Source organism: Chenopodium album, chromosome 4 (genome assembly GCF_948465745.1).
Source record: "Chenopodium album chromosome 4, dcCheAlbu1.1, whole genome shotgun sequence".
Classification (NCBI taxonomy): domain Eukaryota; kingdom Viridiplantae; phylum Streptophyta; class Magnoliopsida; order Caryophyllales; family Amaranthaceae; genus Chenopodium; species Chenopodium album.
Window position 1 is genome coordinate 34833288 of NC_137837.1, and position 10158 is coordinate 34843445.

The 10158-nt window shown below is 38.2% G+C and overlaps 1 non-coding gene across 1 annotated transcript; it reads left to right on the top strand.

Moving 5' to 3' along the window:
* Positions 1 to 930: 930 nt before the first annotated feature.
* LOC145629695 (small nucleolar RNA R71) lies at positions 931 to 1037 on the top strand. Its single transcript, XR_014111851.1, has one exon. It is a non-coding gene; the product is annotated as a small nucleolar RNA R71 (small nucleolar RNA).
* Positions 1038 to 10158: the final 9121 nt, after the last annotated feature.

Here is a 10158-nt window from a genome sequence, read left to right on the forward strand (position 1 = left end):
ATGTAAAATCAGATATATTAGTACTACTCTTTAGCCCTTCAGGGCTATTAGCTACATTGTCAGGTTAAACGGAATCAAGATTAGCATTATTTATTAAAACAGGTTCATTATCTTTGGGCATAGGGGGCCCTTCATAGTTTGAACCACTCCTTAGAGTAATTTCATAGGCTAGATCCATAGGCCTGGTCGGCTGCGCTGGCAGGGTTACAGAGTAGCGGAAATTTACGCAATTTGATTATCTAAATTTTTATTATGTGTTAGGATCGAATCAATTTGGGCATCTCTACTCTCCATGTGCTTCTGCATACTAGCCAGCATCGCTCTAATTTCTACCAAAGCAGGGTCGGAAGATGAGGAGGGTTGTTGTGGTTTGTTCTTTTGGCCAGCATTGGGGTGGTAATATTTCTGCTATTGTCGTTGTGGCACTTGTGATTCTTGTGGAGATGGTGGATTTTGAACATTGGTGCTTTGGTAGAAAGGTACATATGATTCCGGTACCCAAGATTGTAGGTGTTGGATTATGGGTTATTCTGCCTATAAGCTTGAAAGGCATTGACTTGCTCCACGGTACTCCTGCAATCTTGCTCCCAATGACCTAAAATTCCACAATTTTCACAGAAAGCTTCATTTACATTATTATTAATTGCAGAAACATTAGCTACATTTGCAGTACTAAGATTATCTAATTTCTGGCATAGAGAGGTTAGTTGAGCTTGCAAAAAGGATACAGAGTCAACACTATGCTTCCTCTTGTTAGCAAAGCCTCTACGATTCCCATATTGGGAATTATGTATCGCCATATCTTCGATAATTTGACCTGCATCATCAACATTAAGGTTCATAAACCTCCCACTAGCTGCAGAATCCAATATTATTCTAGATGAATTTCCAATCCCATTGTAAAAGGATTGGATCAATTGCCATTGTGCTAGATTATGGTGGGGGCATTCTCTTTGTAGGTCCTTGAACCTCTCCCAAGCCTCATATAAAGTTTCATCGGCTTCTTGGGCAAAGTTTTGAATTGCACTCCGTAGTACAGCTGTTCTCTCTACAGGATAATATATGTTATAAAAATTCAAAACAAGAGTTTCCTAGTCAGTTATACCAAGTGTAGTTCTATGTAAACCATTAAACCATAATTTGGCTTTTCCAGTTAAAGAAAATGGAAAGAGAATCTCCCTGATTTGATGGTATTACAATACTAACAGTAGTCTGCAATATGAAGATTTAGGTCTTCACCCTTAACTCCACTAAATTGCTTCCTTTCTATCATCGTTACAAATTGTGGTTTAATCTTAAACTGTACCCCATCTAGAACTAGAGTGGGAGTAAGGTGTAGAAAATCTGTAAGCTTTGGTTGTGAATAATCACTAAGCTTCTTTGGAGCCGTCATCTCTGATTCTGGATCTGAAGATACCTCTAAATCGCTAGAATCAGTTGGAGGGTCTCGGTGATTATTATTTTCACAAGAACCCGCCAGAATTTGCTTGTGAAAATTCTTCTATCTATGGAAGGATCGTTCGATCTCAGGATCGAATGGGATGTAACCTAATCTGGAACACCTGGCATAAACAAAGAACTAAAAGCAAATATGAGACTTGCCTCAAAGAACTAACGTTCTCTGAGACAAAAATAAATAACCTAGACTACAAATATAATCAAAAATTAAAATAAAACCGTTTCCCTGGCAACGGCGCCAAAATTTGACAGGCTAAAGTCGTATCACCTAATGAAAAGTAATTCCTAAATCCTCTAACTAATGCAGATAGGAAAGTAGGGTCGAATCCACAGGGAAACAAGTCTTTTTATTCCTAATTAATTAAAGCAATCTAAATTATAAAGTAACAAATTGATAATATGGATATAAAACTAAACTACGGAGATTAAGAGTAAAGAGAAAACAATGAATAAATTCCTAGGGCATAGGTTCACCAATAAATAACATTCCAGGGTGAAACATAATAATCAATCATCAATGCATAAATTAATCAGATCATAAAGGGCTTTCGCTACGTATTACAATCACATAATTAATCTACTGGTATTAAATCTCATCTCTCGAATCTCGAGTTAACCATTTATAAATTAACCTGCCTATTGAAACTAGACCTAAACATCAATTCTCATCTCTCGTATCTCAAATCAATGTTATCAAACTCATGCATAAAAGACCGGGCCTAATCTAGTCACAGAGCAATAAATCAATCAATAGGAAATTAATCTAGCATTGATAATTAACAACAATAAATTACCCGTTCATATTATTTATGGATCCCCATAAACCCTAGAAATAAAACTACTCACACATAATTAAATCTAAACTAATCAAAGCAATAAAATAAGACATGATGAAAGAATTAAAATAAATAACTGAGATTAAAGTAAAAGAAATCGTTACCAAAGTAATCTGGAATTAAGAGTAGAGTTAAGAACAAAGTATATGAGAGAGAGAAACTAATCTAAAAGCTAAGTAGAGAGAGAAAATCTAAGAGAAGAATTAAGAAAAGTAAAAGAAGATACTAAACTCGCTTAACGGAAAAGTATTTATATTAAGCAAGAATCCTAAACTAAAACAAACTTAAACAATGCTAAACGACTCCTAATAATAACACGCGCCCGATCGGGCACGGCTTTTTCTCATCAGATAATTAAGATTCCCGCGCCCGGCCGGGCGCGAGTTCGGGCACCAACTTTACTTTCCCCGCCCGGCCGGGCGCGCCTTCGGGCGGTAGCTCCTTTGGTCGGGCGGCACTCTTGGGCCACTCTTCGGACTTCTATTGGCTCCAATTCTTCGGGCCAATCTGGATTTCCTCTTAGGGTCTTGAATACTCGGTCCAAATGTCCCGGTATCACATATACCGAGCCCTTAATCACCGGTTCGATGGCTCTAACCGGCCCTGGGCTATAGCCAATGCTCGTGCTTCTCCAATGCTCGTAGTTGCTCCATAATATCTCGGGAAAATGCTCCAAAAGTGAAAATCCCTACAAAAGTCAACCAAATCTACGAAAACACTAGAAAACACCAATTAGTAATAAAAGTGGCTCTAAAGAGCCAAAAACACTACTAATTATGACCAAGGGATGGGGGTAAAATACTATATAAAATGAACATATCAGCAATCATTTGACTTGACGATCATATCATCAACATAGACTTCCACCTCTTTGTGCATCATATCATGTAACAATGTTGTGGCTGCACTTTGGTAGGTGGCACCCGCGTTTTTCAACCCGAATGGCATTATCGTATAGCAATATGTACCCCATTGTGTGACGAATGTTGTTTTCTCCATGTCTTCCTCGGCCATTAATACTCCATTATATCTGACGTAGCCGTCCATGAACGATAGGAGTGCATGGTTTGCTGTGTTATCGACCAGAATGTCAATGTGAGGTAGAGGGAACCCATCTTTCAAGCTTGCCTTATTGAGGTCCCTGTAATCAACACACATTCTAACCCTTCCATCCTTTTTCGGAATTAGACCACATTTGTTATCCATTCTGGATACTTGGATACTTTGATGAAACCTGCAGCCAACTGCTTTCTGATTTCTTCCTTGATTTTGAGAGTCACATCCGGTTTCATACGGCGCAACTTTTGTTTGACAGGCTTCATACCTGGAATGAGAGGTATTGCATGTTGAGCTATATCCCTGTCAATTCCTAGCATATCTTGGTATGACCAAGTAAATACATCAAAAAATTCACTAAGCAAGTTAATTAGCTCTTTGCGTTCGTCTTGACTTAGTGTTAATCCAATTTTTACTTCTTTGATAGTCGTATCATTGGAAATATTAACTGTTTCTGTATCTTCAATGATTTCTGTTTTATTTTCGTGTTCTTCCATTGCTTTTATTATTTCTTTGTCATTTTTATCATTAGCAAAGAAATATTGATCAGGGTTAGGGGAATGACACGCATCGTAAGCAAAGGTACTCAATTCATTGAATTTATTGGTCATTACATCAAGGAGGGCAAGGTTAGCTGTGACCTCGCCTAAATTATTTTTGATAGAAAGAGGAGACTCAACAATAGACTCAACATTAGTCTCTATAGCAGAAAGAGGGTCGGCCTCATATTCTAAAGACTCGTCTACAGACTTAGACTCAGACTCGGACTCGGACCTAGACGACTCAGATTCATCAAACATAGGACCTTCGCCAACGGTTACTTCCAACTTCTCTCCACTTGGCGTAGTGATCTTCACCGTCTTGCGCCATCCCTTTGAAACATTATCAGCCTTGACGATTAACTCAGAGGGGTTAAAATCCTTGCCTGATATAACAGCTTGAATGAGCTCGGAATCATCATTGCGGACATGCTTGGGTTCATTCTTTTCTAGTCCAAAAAAAATATTAATGTTCATATCATCAGAGTTTGGACTAGCCGGTTTCTCATTTGTGAAGAGTCCATCGCCTTCATCAACAAAGTTACAATCAAGGAATATCTCGAACCCTGGCTCACGTTTCCTATTGTGGACGAAAGGCTTAGGGAATTCATAGCATGGGAAGTTTTCCCCTTCTTTGATATACTCGCCATTGAGAGTGAATGGATATGGGTCCATGGCCATTTTTTCGTCTTCATGATTCGAGCATTATTGCGAGCCTTCATTTTCAGGAGAGCCTGTTTCACATCTTCCTTTGTTGGCTTGAATCCCAAGCCAAAGGTATCCTTCTTAAGTGCACCCGGATGGCCCCAAAGTTCAGCCATTTTCTTTTTGAGTCCGAGGGTCATTCCAGGGAAATGCCCTTGCTTCTTCATAATGGCATTAACATTGGTATTAGAATAAGGATCAAAGTCGAGATGACACTTCTCCTCTTCTTCGATCATGAGAACATCATCCAGTGAAAACCCCAGAGATCTTCATCTTCTTCGTCATGTTCTACATGGACGATGGTGTTGGGGTTTGGTGAGTCCGACTCACCGCGGAAACAAACCCCTACCCGAGGAACCACTCGCAATAATTAAAATCGTAAAGCATAAATAAATAATCACAAAGAAAAGATAACGAATCTTACCCTCGAAGCGAGCTTCGCCCAAATACCAGGGCTCTTACTTGAAAGCTACGAGCACTTCAAGCGCCGCGCCTCCGACGGTATCCACCCACAAAAAGGCGAACACAACTTTAAGGTCTACTACCTGGGGGTTAGCGAGGTCCGACCAAAACCCGAGTGCTATATGAGTTTAAGAGTTTTCCCAATATTATGGAATGCTCTATTTAACTCCCACTCAAGCAAAGAATTCTCAAGCCATGCCATGACTATTTATAAGGAAGTATGCCTTGTGAATTTCACTCATCTTTCAATGTGGGACTTTTCACAAAAAGATCCCACATGGAAAGATTGGTGAATTCAACCCATAGTTAAATAAACAAAGGAACAAGTAACAAGTGTCACATGGTTAGGTGTGGACCACTTTCTCACTTGGTCCCCAAGGCATTTCACATGCAATGTGAACTAACCATGTGTCACCCAACCTTGAGCCCCAAGTTGGGTTCGGTTGGCCCATTTTATTTTGGCCCGTGTCCATGACCCATCAACCCGGGTCCACGGCCATTTCCACATGTGTCGCCACCGTGGCGCGCCGCCACCATGGCGCTGCCACGTGGCACGCTGCCACTAGGTGGCTGCCAATGTGGCGGCTGCCAACGTGGCTGCTGCCACTTGGCGGTTGCCAACGTGGCGGCCACGTTTGCTGCCACGTGGCATGCTTCTATTGGGCATGCATTCCTAGCCTTTCGCGTGGCTAGGATTTTACTTGTTACTTGATGCATTTTCCCGTCTCGCCAAATCCTAAATTTTGGCTTGACATTTGAGATTCTCTGACGCTCGGTTTCGACGCTCCAAGCTCGAATTTCCGACGTCTAAATGTTTAACACTCGGGCGACGAATTAATTTCTTCCGAATTAATTCGTCGAGTTGGTTCGCATAAATTTGCTTGGGTGTGACCCGAAGGGTTCAGTGAAGATTAAGCTGTAATATTAATTATATTAATATTACTGATCGGAAGCGGCCTCCACCCAGGCATTCTGATCACTTGACCTTACTGAATATATTAGCTTTCTAATAATTATGAACCCGCTATCAGAATAATACACTTGTTCGAAGGACACCATTCCTTTCAATCTCCCACTTGTCCTTCCGGACAAGTGTGCATTTAGTGTATAGCCCTTATCCTATGTCTCTTCATGTCTCTTCATGAACTACAGAGTAAGATTACTAGTCATCTCTGTTACGTCCAGAAGTGTTTCTCGAAATCCGAGTTTGACTGTTAATAAGCAGATGATTTCTAAAATCCATCTGAGCACGACCATGCATTTTTCATAGTCTCGCTCTTCGAGAGGCCTTGTAAACAACAAGACATGTTCCCTATTGTTAGTAGGGGGACATTTCCAGTCTTGTAATGTAGCTTCTCTTACTAAGAGGACTCACCCGCCCAATATCTGTCTTTATAATCCCCAGTTACGGCAGACGTTTGGCGGATACCAAAGCGGACCAGTACTCAAACAAGAGATCTCCCACTACTCATGGTCAAAGGAAAAGAGTTCCGATAGTAATAATGAGAAAATACTTATAACGATTTTGAAATCTCTTAAAGTATCCTCATAGGTCGATCCAGTATGGTTCTAAACCAATACCTGTGCAAATGATTTATATCCTCATAGCACAAGAAACGGTGCTATAAATCATACTACACACTAATCTCTGATGATCATCAATCGTCCACAAAATATGACCTTGATTAGGGATAATTTTCGATTAAAATATTCAATGTTCACTTAATAGGTGTTTCTTTATCCAAGCCATTGACTTGATACCCTATTTTGAATATTTATTAAAATCAAATGGACTCATTATTTAATTCTAAACCACAATTAAATAGTTTTGTGGAATATTTAGAAATATTTTATTCCACTATGAAACTTCACAATGTTTCATCTTATGATAAATGGTTTTTCCCAAATGTTTTAAGAGTAGTACTCTTCATAAAACATTCATAAAATCACACTCATATTTGATATGCTTGATTTCTTTCATGTAATTATGAATGTTGTTGTTCACTTATTGCATAGGTTTAGTTATAATTACTTTGCAAACCTTAGCATCTTCATTATCCACCATTTCCATAATAAGATGATAAAATTTTGAGAGTGTTAATGGATTACATGTGATTCAGGATTTATTGTCCAAGCAATGGCTCCCACTCATTTTTATGATTCGAGACCTTTTACTTGACAACCTACAATCAACGTTCAACAACGAACTTTTCCATTTAACATCTTTCCTTATTATTGCCTTTAAGGCAACAATATTCTCAACATATATTTTAGTAGACTCCCTGATGATGCCTTGCTTGGGTTTCACTCCATGCGACTCACAACGATTTGGGATACCCTAATCACTTGTGAGCATGGAAATTTTCCTTAAATTCCCGCACATTATACATGGATGCACATCCATGTTACCATTCTCAAGCCACGACACTTCTTGCCTCGTGCTTATAAATGGATTCCTTGCTAAGGATCTAATCCTTGTTAAGGTTTGTTCTTGCAACATCAAAACTCAAATTATATTTGTTTCCATGCGTCAAGAACTCATCCAACTACTTATCTAAGTTCTTTGGATGTTCTTGACTATAATCTAATGATCTAATACTTAGATTAATGTCGATTGGTATTATATACGTACTTCACATGCTCTAAGCATTTAAGTCATTTGACGATTCCATATCATAGCTTTACATGATGGATTTAATTCTAGAATTATTCTCAATTTTATTCCATCCATGTAACATTTAGCTCATACAATTACACTGAGTCTTGCCAAATTGTTCGCTATATGATGTGGTTGAAAGTCTCCTACTAGAGTCTTTCTCGTTTGACTTAGTAATTAGCCTAGCTTATACATAGGTCAAACATTTACTTAGCTTCATACATATGGGTCGAAAGCCTTTCAAAGTCCTTCATGTTTAAAATGGTAATTTCTTTTACTCATTTAAACATTTAATTAAGTCTATACCATAGAACTTAATTCCCAACATGTACTAAGTATCGTCTTTAGCTCGGTCCATTTTCGAAAATACTTTCGAATCTAAACATTTAGCATTTGATGGTTGTTTCACAATAGAGTTCGTAAACTTCTTGTTGGACCATTAATTTTGCTCCCACTAAACTTCTTGTTCATCAGAATTTCTATGTTTCTCCATAAGTCAATCCTCTTATTAACTTTATGAGAAAACACGTTCCAATTCCTTCATGCAATGCTTCCTTTAATCCTATGACGGATTCCATGTGCTTGCTTTCAAATCTAGCATTATTTAGATTTTCAAAACCCTTAGACTATTCCATAGTCACTTCCAAAATCCTATTTTGGGTAGGCGGTTTTTGTATCTATTTTGCCATATTTCATATGTGCAATTTTGCTAGATCAATCACGAAAAGACTTGAGCATTCCGATTGGTGAATGGGATTTTAAAATCAACTCCTTGATATTAATTATATCCTTTACAACCAATCTAGCTATGTATGCATACACATTTCCACATTTGTTAGTTTTCTCCTTGAAAACTTATTTGCAATCGATGGGTCTTTCACCTTTCATGCAAATTAATCAAGTTTCAAACATGATTTTCAAACATGGAGTCTATTTCGGATTTTCATGGTCTTTAACCATTATTCGGAATTTGGATTTGTCGTAGCTATCTTACAAGACATTATTCCTTTACTATCTAATAGTAAATAGTATGCTTGTAAGTCTTAGGTTTGTTTCTAACTTAATAGAAAATTTATAGGATTCAATCCAAGCCTTTGGTGAATTCTATACCTATACGGGGCAATTGCATCAAACACTGAGTTTTAAGGCGCTTTCAAAGCCCTTTTATTATGTTGATCTTACTCCAACATTTTTAATGTTTTGTGAGTAATGAATTCTCTTTTAAGGCACTTGTAAAGTCCTTTTGAGTATTCTTGATCAAGCATTATCACGAAGTCCTTTAAGGTCTTCCGAGATTCTCAGTTCTAGTTTGTTGCTAAGATCGATGGTCATCGAGTTCATTTTCCTCCCACTTGTCGTTTTGGAAACGTGTTACTTTCCAGAAAGACACTACTTAGAGCAACAAACAATTTTTGTTCTCAATTAGGATGTGGAGGTAATACCCGTAGTCTCACTTGAATGCTTACAAAGAGACATGTATATTGTCTTTGGGTAAAAGTTCGTTGTGAAACAAACAGTTAGCTCCTACTTAAGCTATCTTAGTCTTTATTGAGCCATTCAGCTCCCACTGAGTCACCTAGCTCCCACTGAGCTAGTGAACTCCCACTGAGACTAAGAGCCTTAGACATATACTTGAAAAGAGTTTTAGAAGTTATTTCTATCCATAACTGAATATGGCGTCCTTTCTTAGCTTCGACATATTGTTTAGTGTAAAATTAGTCATTTGTGCAAATCTTTAAGAACTTTATAGGAAGGGTTGTGAACCATCATTGTTCGAGTCATTTTCAAATGACACCGAGGTCTCCGTGAAGACACACCATGTTCTTTGTGGAGTTATTTATGAAAATTTCCATTCATAACTTTGAGATAGTCACACTTGGCTCAAGCAAACATCGCTCGATCTAATCTAGACGTTTTGATATCTTGCCAAGTCGATTTTGTACTTCACTGAACTCTTGAGCTACTCAAGTCAAGTTTGTTCACATTTGATGAATATAGCCATATCCTTTCAAATTCTTTGTGAAACGTTGAAGTAATTGAATCCTCTTTAGCCTTCGGAGTCAACTGTCTATACCAAGAACAATAGCTCTCTGTTTTGTCGGTTTCAACAAGTAAGACTTGCTTGTCTTAGAACGATTCCAAATCGAGAAACTATCAAGAGTCTATCTAATAGAGCCTTTGAGTACGTTCTTGTTGATGTGACATTGCTAAAGATGTTCGGAATGCAAATCAAGCCCATGACTTGAACTTAGTGAGTTTATCATGTTTAGGGAAATGTTTGTTTATAATCAGACATTCTTGACCCAGTGCTTGGATAACCATGCCATTTAAATAAATCTCGCAACTATTGCTCATTACTTTGAATGTGAGTCTTTCCGTGTGTAAACGGATCAATTGCTGATTATGGAACATAATAACCATTACTTGTTCCAGCCTTTGGCTTAAA